General features: G+C 45.1%; 2 long non-coding RNA genes across 9 annotated transcripts in view; one reads left to right on the forward strand and one right to left on the reverse strand.

The window, feature by feature from the left end:
• The window catches only part of LOC146031153 (uncharacterized), a 112,441-nt gene that overhangs the window by 18,759 nt on the left and 77,087 nt on the right, over positions 1-16,595 (forward strand). The gene's annotated exons all lie outside the window — the stretch shown is intronic.
• Positions 16,335-16,595, reverse strand: part of LOC146014341 (uncharacterized) — a 3,892-nt gene continuing 3,631 nt past the window's right edge. For 5 of the 8 annotated variants that reach the window (XR_014447322.1, XR_014447316.1, XR_014447310.1 and 2 more), the window contains one exon: positions 16,339-16,482. This is a non-coding gene — a long non-coding RNA (uncharacterized LOC146014341). Of the gene's footprint in view, positions 16,483-16,595 lie in introns of all 8 variants that reach the window. The other 3 variants (XR_014447346.1, XR_014447304.1, XR_014447340.1) reach the window with 2 other exon arrangements.

Consider the following 16,595-nt stretch of genomic DNA (forward strand, 5'->3'; position numbering starts at 1 on the left):
GTACGGCAATGCCTCACATGTGACCAAAAAATACCAGTTGGGTGCATGGCAGGACTCAGAAGGGAAGGAGTGATTTTTGGATTTTGCAGCACAGATTCTGGTGGAATGAATGGTGGGTGCTATGTTGCACCAATACAGTGGAACCCCCCCACAAGTCACCCCATTTTGCAAACTACACCCCTCAGGGAATTCATCTAGGGGTATAGTGTACATTTCAAACCCCCAGGGGTTTCACCAATTTTGATACAAGTGGGCAGTGAAAATGAAAAATTACATTTTTTTTACACAAAAATGCAGTTCTGGCTCAAAATTTTTCATTTTCAGAAGGAATGAAGGAGACAAAGCACCCCAAAATCTGTGCCCCAATTTCTCCCGAGTACGGCAATGCCTCATGTGTGACCAAAAAGTGGCAGGACTCAGAAGGGAAGGAGTGATATTTGGATTTTGCAGCACAAATTCTGGTGGAATGATGGTGGGTGCTATGTCGCATTAGCAAGACCCCCAAAGCACCAATACAGTGGAACCCCCCCACAAGTGACCCCATTTTGCAAACTACACCCCTCAGGGAATTCATCTAGGGGTATAGTGTACATTTCAAACCCCCAGGGGTTTCACCAATTTTGATAAAACTGGGCAGTGAACATGAAAAATTACATTTTTTTACACAAAAATGCAGTTCTGGCTCAAAATTTTTCATTTTCACAAGGAATGAAGGAGACAAAGCACCCCAAAATCTGTGCCCCAATTTCTCCCGAGTACGGCAATGCCTCACATGTGACCAAAAAATACCAGTTGGGTGCATGGCAGGACTCAGAAGGGAAGGAGTGATTTTTGGATTTTGCGGCTCAGATTCTGGTGGAATGAATGGTGGGTGCTATGTGGCATTAGCAAGACCCCCGAAGCACGGTGAAATTATGAACCTAATATTCCATAGATGTGTGGTATATTTTAAAACACTCCTTTATACATAGGCCGGGTTTGTCGGGGCAAGTGTCACACTGGAAAATAGTTTGCTTTCTTATTCCCTTTTTATAGCAAACTTTGCACCTTTTTTGTGTCCTGCCCTTTTTTCCAGTGGAGGGGATTTCATCAGGAAAATGCTGCCCTGGTACAATACGGGGGCCAGTACTAGAAGTACTGGGGCCCTCTGCCTGCTGGTTCCCAAATATTAGGCCCTTTATGACTTCCTCTTGAAAGTGCATAAATGTCCCCCTCTGGCCGGTAGAACGGAATAGCACGTAAGCGTTATACAGTGCCATCTGGATGATATACACGGCCACCTTCTTGTACCAGATTTTTGTTTTCCGCAGGGCACTGTACGGCTTCAGTACCTGATCTGAAAGATCCACTCCGCCCATGTACCTATTGTAATCCAGGATACAATTAGGTTTTGAGGTGTGGGTACTGGTACCTCGTACAGGGACGGAGGTGGTACTGTCTCCGTGAATTGTTGTCAGTATAAGGACATCCCTCTTGTCCTTATATTTGACCAACAACATATTTTCGTTGCATATTCCCCTGCTTTCACCCCTTCTCATTACTTGGGCAATGTGCGTTTTTGGGAGGCCTCTTTGGTTCTTGCGCACAGTACCGCAAGCTGCTGTACCTCTTGAACCAAGGGCCTTAAACAGGGGGATGCTAGTGTAAAAGTTATCCACATAGAGGTGATAACCTTTATCCAGGAAGGGGTGCACTAAATCCCAGACAATTTTCCCACTAACACCTACGAGGGAGGGGGGGCATTCTGGCGGTTCAATTCTAGAATCCTTCCCTTCATAAACCCTAAACCTGTGGGTGTACCCTGAGGTGCTTTCACACAGTTTATACATTTTTATGCCATACCTTGCCCTCTTACTGGGAAGGTACTGGCGGAATTTAACCCTTCCTTTAAAATGTATAAGGGACTCGTCGATACAAATAAATTTTTCAGGGATGTACACCTCTTCAAATTTGGCACTGAAATGATCAATGACCGGCCTGACTTTGAATAGCCGGTCAAAGGTGGGATCATCTCTGGGTGGGCACTGTGCATTATCGGTGTAATGTATAAATTTAAGAATTGTCTCAAATCGAGTCCGGGTCATGGCCATACGGTAAAATGGAGTACTGTACAGAACATCTGTACTCCAATATTGCCTAATTTCTGGCTTTTTTACTATGCCCATATGAAACACCAGACCCCAAAACGTCATCATCTCTACTGCATCTACAGGGGTCCACCTAGCAAATGATGACGTGGGGTTTTGAGCAATAAACTGCTGGGCATATAAATTAGTTTGGTCCACCATTAAATTTATAAAATCATCAGAGAAAAATAATTTGAAAAAGTCAATTTCTCTGAGACCTGTGGAATCAAATTGGATTCCTGGCATGCCCAAAAACTCAGGAACCTGGGGCTCAAAATTGTCTGGTGGTGGGGTCCATACTAGATCAATTATTGGGGGGGGAATCTCAGCTGATCTACGGGGGCGTCTTTGAGGGGGTCCCTCATCAGCAGAGGAGGAAGAGGAGCTTAAGGCAAATCCTTCAAATTCCCCGCTTGCATCACTGCCTGTGTCAGAGTCAGAAGCAAGCATGGCATATGCCTCCTCCACTGAATACATTCTCCTGGATGATTGGGAGGACATTTGGGAGGACATTTGGGAGGACATTTGGGATGCCATTTTTATTTTTGTGTTACCGGTAGTGAAATGTTTCAACACGTGTATAGTGTAGGGGGGGGCACAAACTTTATTTCAATCCGGGGGGTATGTAGTGTGTAGTGTGTATGTGGTGCAGAAAAAAAAAAAAATGCTTTATACCAATAAAAAAAAAAAAAATGAAGGGGTTAAAAAAAAAAAAAAATGAAGGGGTTAAAAAAAAAAAAAAGGAAGGGGTTAAAAAAAAAAAAGGTCCTGCGCCAAAAATTGAGCACAGATGTTGGTCAGTAACGTCTGTCACTGAACAGCGCTCAAAGGCAACAGGAATTTGATCAAAAAAAAAAAAAAAATAGATCAACCCTGTGCCGAAAAAGATGATCAGTGATGTACGTCACTGATCAGCGCACAGCGGCCACAGGACACCCACAAAATCACAGTGTGTGTAAAAAAAAAAATTAAAAAAATACCCCACAGCACACACACAAAAAAAAAAGGTGATCAGTGATGCGACACTGATTACCAGTGAGGTGCAGCAGGTGCACAACCTTTGGTGCAACTGACAGGTATATATAAAAAAAAAAAAACCTCTGTACCCCCAAAAAAGTTGCTGATCACCTCAGATATAGTGATCAGCACAAAAGGCGGGGACAGCAGACACAAAATTTAGCACTCTCTATCACTATCTCTCTCTATCTCTCTATCTCTCACTATCTAACACTATCTAACACTCTATGACACTGCAGCAGCAGCACTCACAGGTATATCTATATATAAAAAAAAACCTGCGCCCCCAAAAAGTTACTGATCAGTTAATTTATACTGATCAGCACAAAAGGAGGGGGCAGCAGTCAGTTATATCAAAAATAGCACAATCTGTCACTACCTCTCTCTATCTCTCTCTATCTCTCTCTCTCTATCTCTCTCTATCTCTCTATAACTATCACACTGCAGCAGCACAAAATATAGCACTCTGTCAGTAGGCCTCTCTCTCTATCTCTCTCTCTCTATCTCTCTCTCTCTATCTATAACTATATCACACTGCAGCAGCACAAAATATAGCACTCTCTGACACTATCTCTCTCTCTATCTCTCTCTATCTCTCTCTATCTCTCTCTATCTCTCTCTATCTCTCTCTCTCTATCTCTCTCTATCTCTCTCTATCTATCTCTATCTATCTCTCTATCTATCTAGCTAATACTAATACAGTGCAGCAGCACAATATCACAGTATGGCACAATTATTGCACAGGATCCAGGAAGCAATCAGCAGCGATCAGGTAAGTATTGCAGCAAGTATTTCTGGTCAGTATGGCGGCAGGGGGGTACGGTGACCGCACTGCACGCTTTCCAGACCGGAATGGCGTCTGCAGTGCAGTCACCGTTAGTTTAAATCTCCCTCCTTGGCTGTGATTGGTCCGTCGGTCCGACGGACCAATCACGGCCTTTGGGGGCGGGCGGGGTGAGGTGGGGTGACACCAGTGTCACCCTTACACCCCGCGGTGATTGGTGCTGTACTTTACAGCACCAATCACCTCTGATCCCGTGTCACCGGCGAACGTTATTCGCCGGTGACACAGGAAAACGCTGTGAATGGCTGTTCACACTGAACAGCCAATCACAGCGATCGCCGACGGGGGGGCGGCATCGCAGCCCCCCCGGGGCATGCACGGACATGTCTGCTGTCAGGGACAGCAGACATGTTGAAACTGTCACCGCGTCTATAGACGCGGTGACAGTTTAAATCCATGACGTACATTTACGCCATGTGTCGGGAAGTGCTTCCCGACCATGACGTAAATGTACGTCAAATGTCGGGAAGGGGTTAAAGGGAACCCAATCTCCTAGGTAGAATGTGTATCCATAGATTGCTCCATAGGGAAAGATAAGACAAAAGTCCTCTTTCAGAGTAGGTACACAATTTTATTGACAATGTGAGTACGGGTACGCCTTTGAAGACCCTTCTCCCTATTGTTGTGTATACACACTCTCAGATTGTTAAGGTCGTTCTTAACACATTGTTATAATTTCTTCACATATTTCTTCGGATGTGGTGACAACTCTTCATAGCCCCTGGTCCCCTTCTCCATATACTGTACCGATACGGGGTTGAGTGGTGACCCCTCTTTTCGTACTCGGCAGAAGAAGAGTGACTGCGCCTTGGGACTGATCATTTTGTCTGTTTTTGCACTGGAACTTCTGGGTTCTGGGAAGATCATAGACACAGCTCGGATCTCTCTCTGCTGGCCTGGATCCCTACCTGATCCCTGATCCCTACCTGAGCTAAAACCACATTTATTGCCATTTAGTGCTATTGAAATCAAAAGCCCCCCGGCCGTACTACCAACCCAGCCTGCACACTTACACCGCCAACACCAACATCACCCCCCAACACTGTCAACACCACCAGAACCTCCATGCTGCCAAGACAGTCGACACTCCTGCACTGCCGACACAGACAGAAACCCCCGGCACCCTCAAACTGAGGACACCATTGGCATTGCAACATTGCCTATACTTCTGCACTCAGGACACAACAAACACTGCTGCTACAGCCTGCACCATGTACACCACAGGTTCTCCTTTACTGCGTCAACTCTGATATGCAACGACAGGTAAGTACACTATTGGTGTATCTGACATGCACTGTATTCAACCTGCCTCTATATCTAACCTGCACTGTATCCAACCCACACTATATCCTGCACTGTATATGACCTGCTCTGTATCGGACCCATATTGTATCCAACGTGCAATGTATCCAACCAGCACTGACCCATACTGAATCCATCCTGCACTGTATCTAATATGGGGGTACTTCTTACCTGATCGCACAGAAGCGAATGTGCAGCGGCCAGCGATCAGGTAGATACCGTCCTGCTATAGCACCCTCAAGAACTGCAGTGGTTTCTTAAATCTATGTGAATCACACTTTGGACTCTTACTAACCAACTTCCCAACTGAGTGCAAGCAAGTGGCATACATCATCTCCATCCTCTGCGGATTCACCCTGGACTCGGCATCACTGTTTTGAGAGATATCTGACCAGATTCTTTCTTCGTCTAAAGAATTTTTTATCAGCGTTCCACCTTATCTTTAATGAGCCGAGAATTTCTTCAGCTGCTAGTGACATCCTTCATCTTCTGCAAACAACTCGCACAGTGGGCCAAGATGTGGTTCAGTTCCAGATCCCCGCATCAGAACTAAAATACAACAACGAGGCTCTCTGTGTGGCTTTCTGGAACGGTCTGTCAGATAGGTTTAAAGATGAACTTGCCACCAGGGATTTTCCAAATAAGCTGGATGATGTTATCTCTTTGTGTACAAAAGTTTATCTTCACTTCAGGGAGAAAGGTGCTGAAAGAGAAAGATTCCCTCAGACCAGGCTGCAAGCTGTAGTTCTTCCACATTCTACTTCTCCACCAAAGGAAGAACCCATGCTAGTAAATCGCTCCCGACTATCTCAAGAGGAGCTCTGCAGATGCCATTTAGAAAATCTGTTATATTGTGCGGCTCCCATGTATTAAGTGGATTTCTGCCCTTAGGAAAGGCTCGGCTAAATCTTGGTTTGTACACTATCCATCTCTCTGCCAGTATTTCAGCGATTCAAGCAGGTTATGTATCTGCATCTGGTTTCTTCATTACAGCAGCAATGGTTCCGACAGTGGTCTCTACTCACGGAAAAAATACCTCAACCTATCTATCTCACTGCAGTGGATGGATATCATATATTACGGGGTACTATTACCCTCCAAACTAAACCTCTATGAATGCAAGTATAGGCTCTGCCCTCCAACCTTTTATATTTCTTAATTATACCAAGGGCATCACATTCCATTGTTCTGGATCTGCCCTGGCTCCATCAACATAATACCCTAATTCATTGGAGGCCTTCTCAAGTCATGTCCTGGGGTGCCTTCTGTTCTACAACTTGTCTCCATTGAGTTTGTCCAGCACAATCTTAAAGTTTTTAAGATGTCTTCAGAAAATCTGGTACAGACATTTTTTTCCCTCATGGCAATGGCACTGCCCAATTGATTCCTCTAAATCGTACGTACCCACTCTCCCTCCCCGAAACCCAAGCCATATCTGGTTACATCAAGGACAATTTGGAAAGGGATTCATTAGACTTTTTACATCTCCTGCAGGAACAGTATATTACTTTGTCAAGAATAAAGATGGAGGTTTAGGACCATGTATTGATTACTAGGGATTGAATGACATCACTATCAAAAACTAATACCCTTTGCCTCTTATTACTGAATTCTTTGACTACATTGGTGGAGCTACCATATTTACCAAACTGGACCTCTTTGGCGCATATAATTTGATACACATTCAAGAAGGTGATGAATTGAAGACCACATTTAAAACCTGCAATGGACATTATGAATATCTTGTCATGCCATTTGGTCTCATTAGCTCACCATCAATGTTTCAGCAATATGTCAATGCCATTTTTTGTGACCTGCCCTACAAACATGTTGTTTATTTGGATGACACTCTGATCTATGTCAAAACTTAGGAAGAACACTGTCACCAAGTTAAAGGGCAGTATTCAATGAGAAAAATTTGCCGTGTTTTATGGCGAGTTTGTGCTTTTCTAGCGTTGGATGGAGACTTTTGCTCTCAAAAAGCGAGCAACCCTATTCAACGTGCACTTCTCGCCGTCTTTCTGAGTGATTTTCTGAGCTACAGTATGCGTCTCCATGGAGACGCATAGCTCAGCCAATCAGGACTGAGCTATGCGTCTCCATGGAGACGCATACTGTAGCTCAGCCAATCACGCTCTCAGCCTCTGTAGCACTGGGACAGAGCTACAGAAGCTACGGAGAAAGCCGGTGACAGGCAACGGAGAAAGCGGTTCTCCCCGCTGCCTGTCAGTGCGGGGGGAGCCGGCTGTAAAGCAGCCAGACCAGCGCTGGATCCAGGAATGGTAAGTAACGCTGGTGTAAAATTGAGGTGTGTGTGTGTAATAAACTTGTACTTCTCTGTGTGTGTGTTTTTTATAAACATTCTTTTTACAGGTGGACTACAAGTCCCAGCGGGCCCATTAATGCCCTGCATGCTGGGACTTGTGGTTCTCCAAGTCCCAGCATGCGGGGGAGGTCTGCTGGCACTTGTAGTTCGCCGGTAAAAAGCAATGTAATGATATGTATGATGGATTTAACCCTATCAGGCCGGCGTCCACTGGCCACGGACGCCGGTGACAGCCCCGGGCTTCAGCCCTGGACGGGTGAAGCCTGGGGGGGGGGGACCCCTTTATTGGGGGGGTCCCCACTCCTCCAGGTACCCCGTCCAAGGCTGACCAGCCACGGTGCTCATGTTTTGGCCGGGGGACCTTGTATAAAAAGTGTCCCCCGGCTGTGGCATGACACCGCGGGCTGTTGGAGCCCGGTGCTGGTTTCAAAATACGGGGGACCCCCAGATTTTTTGTCCCCCGTATTTTTGGAACCAGGACCGGTCCAAGAGTCCGGGGCTGGTTTCAGAAATACGGGGGACCCCTATGCTTTTTGTCCCCCCGTATTTTTGGAACCAGGTCCGGCTCAATGAGCCCGGGGCTGGTTATGCTTAGGAGGGGGGACCCCACGCCGTTTTTTTTTTTATAAAAACACTTTTACACATTTTTATTAACAGAACCATGCACAGATCTCAATGATCTGTGCATGGTTCTGTCAAATTCGCCTGTCAGAACCTGGTCTATTTTTTTTGCGATTTTTGGTAACATTGACCAAAAATCGCACCCTATTACATTTGCGAGTTGTATACTTTATAATGGGAAAACATCTGGATGCGAATTGAAATGTGACTAAAAATCGCACTTCTAAAAGTGCGATTTCGCGGTAAAAAGTGTGATTTTTTACCGCGATTTTCAACCTATTAAATGTGCGATTTTCGGAAAATGTGCGATTTCGGCCGTTTTTGACCAAAAATCGCACATGTCTAAAAAATCGCACTCTATTACATTTCGCCCAAGGTTTTTTGTTTTAATTTTGGTGTAAAAAAATCAGGAATTTTATTCTGTGAAGGGGCATGCTATTTTTATTCATGTGCTTATAGCACATGAATATATATTTTAATTTAAAAAAAGTGCTGGCTCTGGGGGGGGGGGGGGGGGGTCAGCTTGTGCTGCCTGGGTTCCAGGGAGCCCACCTCCCCCCCACATACGTTCTGGGGCAGGCAGGGAGACTTCAATCTCCCTGCCTGCCACCGTCCCACGGCTCCCTGCCGCGGATGCTCGTCCACTGCAGGGGTTAAGATTCGCCGCGAGGGGCTACTCGCCCCTCCGACATTGAATACGGAGAGAGCGAGTGGCAGCCAGCCCTCCGGAACGCAGCGAGTGTGCAGCGAATCCTAAACAGGATTCGCTGCACACAGCGATATTTCTCATTGAATACTGCCCAAAGAGTTTCTTATCCGCCTGCATGCACATTATTTATACTGTAAACTAGAAATATATCTTTGAGGTGAAATCTTCTACCACAAATGTTACACAAACATAAAACATTGGCATTAGCTCCTCTTGCTGTGAAGGGGGGTTTTCACTCATGTACTGATTTTTAAATGCTATGTTTTGCACATTATAAATTACACCTTAAGTTATCAAATCAATATACTGTATCTCAGGATCGCACTGTTAAAGAAAAACAGGCAATTTAATTAACAGTTTAACCGTTTGAGCGCCAACATCTCTGTGAGAGATGTTCAAAATATCCACTAAAAATGCCAGCGTCGCTGACATTTGTTATATAAATTCATATAAAAAATGTGTAAAAAAAGATTCTTTTTCCTATGTACATTACAGGTCATTATGATGAATAAAAATGCTTGCTTGCCAATTTTCACACCTATTTTGACAAATTCACTTGGTACTCAAAGGGTTAAAGTCTTATGGAATTTGAATTCTTCCTGTTACTGAAGATGTTCTTGTTTTACATGGTGCACTTACTGCTCCTATGCATCATGTGTGGCAGGGTGAAGCTGTGGGGGTTTCCAATTTTTTTCTCCATTTTCTATAAAAATTATCATTACAACAGTTTTGGGATATAACTGACTGCTTGTTGGTTACAAGTCCACCCGCTGTATTTTATCATTTACAGTAGAACATGGACTAAATATTTTCAACAGCAAAATTTAATACTTTTGACTGCTGGTAAATTTACTTTCAGCAAGTACATTTACAGTATGTTAGTCAGGGCTGTCAAGAGGTTTGCTGGGCCCAGGTACTATATAAGGGATGTGGCATAATCAGGGCTGTGGCCACAGGGCCGCCAACAAGGGGGTGCTGTGGGTACAGCTGTCCCGGGCCCCAGCCTCTGTAAGGGTCCGAACAGCTAATTTTGCCCACCGCAACCTCTCCGACTGCCTCCGCTGTGCTGTCTGCTTCTTCAATGAAGAACGCTGGTGACCAATTAAAATGCTGCACCGGCTTTTGAGCCAAACAGAGCCTGTGTATTGTTAGCCAATCAGAGCTGCTGCTGGTACACGAGCTCTGATTGGCTCACCAGTTGGTGTTGCATTTTAATTGGCCGCTGGCGTCCTGCATTGAAGAAGCCTGTGCTTTGGGATCTGCAACAGTTTGATTTTGCCGTGTAAATGATTGCCGCTTTAAAAAAACTAGAGATTTCTCACAAAATCTCTCATTTTCTGAATCTCTCATCCTATTAAATCTCACCCTATGGGGGAAATTTACTAAAGGAAATTTGTAAAAAAAATAGGTGTATTTGTATCCAGAAATACACTTATTTTTGACATTTACTATCCCGAAAATACGGCAATTCGTATTCGTATTGATGTGCTATCAATACGAATACGAATTGCTGTATTTTCGGGATAGTAAATGTCAAAAATAAGTGTATTTTTAGATACAAATATACCGATTTTTTACAAATTTCCTTTAGTAAATTTCCCCCTATATGTTTAGCCTCCTTCCATGTTTAACAGTGTGTCATGGTGTGACTTTGTAGCATTGAACATCTTCTTTGTTCAATTTCTTTGTTCATTTAAATGCATCTTATTCATAGAAGGATGTGGTTAGAACACATAAGAAGCTTATTCTTATGAAAATGATATGGTATATGCTTATTTTCAGTATGTGACCCCAGCTGTATCTGCATATGAAATGCTACACTTTTCCTAAAAAAAAAAACCACTGCAACAATCTGTTTCGTATACAGAGACAGGCACACAGAATATAAGCATGCCGCATATCATCCTCACTACTTACATTTAAGCTGTAATGTGTATTGAACTGTGGTGCTCTTTATTTGTACTGTATTTTTGTTATTTATTCAATGTTATGCCAAGTTTTGTCTCCCTGTATTGTTCCTTTGTACGGCGCTGCGAAACACTTGTGGCACCTTATAAATAAAATTATAATAATAATAATATCATTTTAACCAGCAAAGACTGCTTATGTGTTTTATAGAGATGCATGCAGATGCACAATTTTGGCAAAAAAGACACCAAACTCTAACAGAGTTGCATGGGACCTGTCAGCTCACTCAAGGAGGCATCTCCTTCTGCATATAAAGTAACATAGGCACCAGCGGTGGCTGCTACCTCTTTGAAGGAGCGAGCTGCCACATCCTGTGGCCATGCTGCCAGCAAACCCCTCACTGCTGCCCTCACCACCACTGCTCCCATTTGTCCCGGCATCTGTACAGGCGCTGATCCTGGCTCATGCGCAGTATTAGTAACTGGAATTGCACATGCGCATACCCCCGGCTTCTATGCACTGCATGGATGAAGCCCATAGAAGCCAAAATTTGCTGCTTGGTAAGGCAAGGAGTGGCTTTCTACAGAAGCCAGATCTCTGCTTATAGCAGCCCGGACTGGCAGTCCCGGAGGGAGGGAATACATCCCAATGGGACTGCCTTACTGCGAGTGACCATCTGTAGGTCAGACTTCAAATAGGTCACTACCAGTCACAATGACTAACGGACTGCATCTGGGTTCACTAAGGCTGAGCACAGTGTCAAATTTTGCCCGGGGAGGATGCAGTACTGCAGCCCATAGGTAAAAAGGACCACTGTTTGGCACTATGACAAAGATAGTCCTCATAAAGCTTTTGATGTTATCCGCTTTCCAGTCCACTTAGTGTATTCCAAATAATATAAATAATATATTACTACTAGATATAGATAGATACAGTAGATTACTTACTAGATTGTAAGCTCCTCTGAGCAGGGCCCTCTTCCCTCCTGTTGCCAAAGCCCTCTTCTCTTCACATGTCACTCACAGCTCTCCCATACTCAAACACTCAGTGACCATCTTTGTCCGCATACTCCTCTCCATCATTGGCCTCAAGCCTCTAGTTGTATGTTGATTGAGTCCTCACTACTTATATTTAAGCTGTAATGTGTATTGAACTGTGGCACTCTTTATTTGTACTCTATTTTTGTTATTTATTCAATGTTATGCCAAGTTTTGTCTCCCTGTATTGTTCCTTTGTACGGCGCTGCGAAGCACTTGTGGCGCCTTATAAATAAAATTATAATAATAAAAGTATAATAAATAATAATTGTATGGATCCATATTTGAGCGCCCAGCCTGCGTTGTGCTTGACCTTCCCACTATGCACAGTATCTCACCAATGCTGATATCATCCAGCTGTCCAGTTGTAATCACCGATGTTTGCTTATGCCTGCAACCGGCGCTAGTGGATGTATGGGAGGCCAATCCTGAACACTAATAGCACTCCACGCGTTTCAGAACTTCCTTCATCAGGAGTGTTGTTTAAAATGGGTGTCCAGTCCGTTTATATACCTAAAAGTCCTCCGGGCACACCTGTATATAGTCCACTACATTGGTGGACTATATACAGGTGTGCCCGGAGTGTTATTAGGATTGTCCCTGGCGGAAGGCTTCTATTGGTCATTGCTGTGTTTCTGATGCGGATTCCAAACCCTGTTCCGGACTGGTAATTGGACCTGTGACTGAACCTGCTCATTCTATCTGACCTTCTTGCTTTGCCACCTTGGGATTATCTTTTATGCTATTTTTACCGGCTACATATTGTAAGTGTGGACATGTATTAAATTTCACTTTTTATCAAAGATAATTTGCACTATAATTTGCACTATTTTCCTGTTTCCTGTCATATCACCCTTTCCACAATATTTGTGAGAACGGGTGGGTATCATTTCAGGTATTCATCAATCCTGACTATTGTGACATCTAATGCTGGCCACACATCAGACCAACTTTCTCCAACCATCCAACTAGTTGGTTGGATGGAATAAAAACCTAGTACTGGATAGGAGCAAATGTAATTTGTAATTTGTTTTTTAAATTGGAAAATGGACAACAATTGTCACTCAGACAATGTACTGTAGTTGGACCTATTTGATTTAAACAATTTTACTGAATTTTTTTGTCCATTCTCCTGAGTTTTTGAGCACCTTGCTTATTGGCATTTGCCCCCATACAGTACCAGATTTTCAGTCCAACCAACCATCTAGTTGGATGGTTGGAGGAAAGTTGGTCTGATGTCTGATGTCTGGCCAGCATAAGTGTCAAATTGCTGAATTCATTGAAAAAAACGGTGATATAAATCTTTTTTGCTTTGTGTCATTCACCACCTGTGAGCCTTGTTCGGTATCTTTAGGGTATCTTGCTGGATGTTTACCCTTTGGTGTTGATTCATTCACTTATACCCCTTTTACACCAAAAACCCTGGTCCGACCCTGGTCTTTGAACGCTGGAGTTTCAAGGGTCTGACCCTGCTTTATACTGCATTTACACAGCACTTCGACCTGGGTCGGACCTGGGTCTGCACCGTTTACACTGGACCTGGGTCAGCCCTGCCTTTCCTTGTGGATGTCATTAAAAATGGCCATTTAGGGTCTGATAAAGATGAGGTCACAAAAGTTAACAAAAGGGAGGGGTGAGGCCAGCTCTCAGCATTGCAGCAATGATGGCAGAGAGAGCACATATGTGTGATCCTGATTTTCTTTCTGTTTTCAACTTTTTGATGTTTTATACATCTATGGAGAGCTTGACACAGCACCTCATGCTGTGTCACCTTCTCAGTAGTGCAAGGAGGAGATCCCAGTTCTTGGCTGAGAGGGACAGATCTCAACACCAATATTTGCGCAGAAGGAGGGCACTGATAACATCCAGCGTCACATCCATTATGCGAATGAGCAGCATCAGAGATCGGAGGATGTGGGTCAGAGAACGGCTCCATGGAGAGGCTTTCATGCACACTGTGGAAGCTTTTGAGGAGGAGCAGTGGATAACCCATTTTCGTATGTCTCGTGCCACATTCAATTACATATTAGATTTATTGGCACCAGCCCTGACAATGCAGACCACAAACTACCGGCAGCCTATTGCCCCAAATAGGCGATTAGCCATTGCCATTTGGTGGTATGCCACCCCCGGAGAGTACCGTACATTATCCTGTTTATTTGGAGTTGGGATTGGTACAGTCTGCAAAATAATCTATCAGGTCACACAGGCATTTGTGGATACCCTGTACCAGCGCTTCATCTGCTTGCCGGAAGGACAGCGTCTAGATGATACTGTCCAAGGCTTCCTGAGACGTGGATATCCACAGTGTGGTGGTGCCATAGATGGGACCCACATCCCCATCATTGCCCCCCATGACAACCATGCGGACTACTACAATCGCAAGGGGTGGCATTCTATCATTCTACAGGCCGTAGTTGACCACAGATACTGGTAAGTGCATTAATACTAGTGTTTCATATTCACTTTAGATTTGTTGCGGGGGTTTGCTGGTTAATGTTAAAAGTCTAATTTTTATATTCTTTTTAGTTTCACAGATGTGTTTATAGGGTGGCCAGGGCGGTCACATGATGCCAGAGTCCTTTCCAACTCTGACTTGTACAGTATCGCTGAGGAAAAGCGAGCTGGATGGCTTTTTCCTAGAGAGGTACAGTAAGAATATTGAAAATAATGTGTGCAGTGTGGACCCCCTGGATACTGATGCACTCCCTCAATGTGACCTGCGCTATATCACACTGACGCTCCCTCACCCTGCACTGTATAACACTGACACCCTCCCTCACCCTGCGTCCTGCACTATATCACACTGACGCTCCCTCACCCTGCGTCCTGCGCTATATCACACTGATACCCTCCCTCACCCTGCCCTATTACACTAGTACCCTCCATCACCCTACGCTCTGTGCTATATCACACTTTATGCTCTCCCTACCCCTGCAGCCCAATCCTGACCCACGTATCCTACAACCTAACTGACCCAACATATACACAGTCACCAGGTACTCTTACCTTAGAAACACCCACAGCTGTCACCAGGCCTGTCTGTAGTTCAACAACAGGACCTATCATGTCACCTGTGCAATGTACTGGGGATGAGTTTAGCATCCCACCTGATGGGATAGCAGCAGTTATGTATCATCCTGCGCTTGCATGTCAGAGTCCAGCTGGCGAAGGTGCTCCACAATAGTGCCAGTTATGGCTTTTGCCGCTAGATCTGCCCTGTTTTGCGGTTTCCTCCTCGTTGGTACGTTGTATACTATGAAGGAGAGAGAGAAAACAAAAATGAAGAATGGCATGTTTTAAAAAATAGCAGTTGTGTTCACGTACATGTGCTTATGGTCTTCCACTTGCACACTACCAAGACTATGCAACGGATGCTGCTTTCATTAGTAAATACAATTTAAAAAAAAAGTACTTACTGTTAGTGCGCAGCCTCGGGTTCTGTGTGGCGACTGGTGTTTCGGAGCTTGTCTGCGCCTCCCCCTGTATGGGATCTATGATGCGGTGTTCTTGGGTGTTGGAGTCCACTATATTCATATCTGTGGCGGCATCTATGGCCTCATCAAATAATAGTGGAGATGGCGTAGGACATTGAGAGGATGGTGGGGTAGTCTGCATAGCTGGTGGGGTAGTCTGCATAGCCGGTGTCTCCTCACTGCACTCCATCTGAGATAAGGATGGGGAGATAGAAGACGACAGTGCCACTGGGTTTGTCAGTGCAGTATTCCCAAAAACACTGTAGCATAGATCATAGTACACCCATTCCTGACGCGCTGCTCCACTTTTTCTGCGGTTATGATCATGGACTTTTGTAAATTGTTTACGTAAGGCTTTTAGCTTGTTCACAACTTGCTTTTGTGTGCGATGTATTCCCCGAGAAGCCAGCATCTCCGAAATGTTAGAGTACACAATACTGGCCCTTATTCTGAATCGTGCGGTACGGCCCGCGTGCGGCCGTACCGCCGATGTTTTCAGTCTGCACATGCGCAGAGGTCAATCTGCGCATGTGCAGCCCAATTCGCCGCAGACGTAGTTCGTCCGCCGCAAAGGGGGCGTATAGGGGCGTGAGGGGCTTCATACCCTCATTTCCCTATGCATACGCCCCGCGTTTCATGGGCGTTTCCATGCAAACGCGGGGCGTATGCATGCTAATGAGGGTATGACGCCAGTGATGGGGGCGGGAAGCTGACGTCGCCGGATGTCAGCTCTCAGCCCCCATACAAGCTATCACACGGACGATTGTCCGTGTGGTCTCAGCTTGCGGGACCTGGTGGGGCGTGCGGCCCTGCCTTCGATGGTCGCCGACCATCGAATGCAGGGGGCAGCTCCCACCATGGTGGAGGCGTACGCCCCACCATTTTCTTGCGGATCGCCAGCCGTCCGTGTACGGACGGCCGTGGCGATCCGTATCGTGGGCGGGGATTGGTTTGTGCGGCCGGAGCACCGTGTGCGGCTCCGGCCGCACAGATCTGAATAAGGGCCACTGTCCTTAACAGTCCCAGTCATTTGGCGCCTTATTTCTTCTTCACCCCGTATTAGCAGGAGCTCTTTAATTTCTGCCTCTGTCCATGATGTAGACATGCTGCTCAACTCTGGGGAAAAAAAAAACACAACCGTTAAGGTGATAAACAAGGCCAAACCAATCTTGATTTTCACTCATCTGTGCATTGTCAGGTGCTGCAGAACCCTTTTGGCGCCATATAAA

The sequence above is a fragment of the Crinia signifera genome, chromosome 1 (assembly GCF_055691185.1).
Source record: "Crinia signifera chromosome 1, ASM5569118v1, whole genome shotgun sequence".
NCBI lineage: Eukaryota > Metazoa > Chordata > Amphibia > Anura > Myobatrachidae > Crinia > Crinia signifera.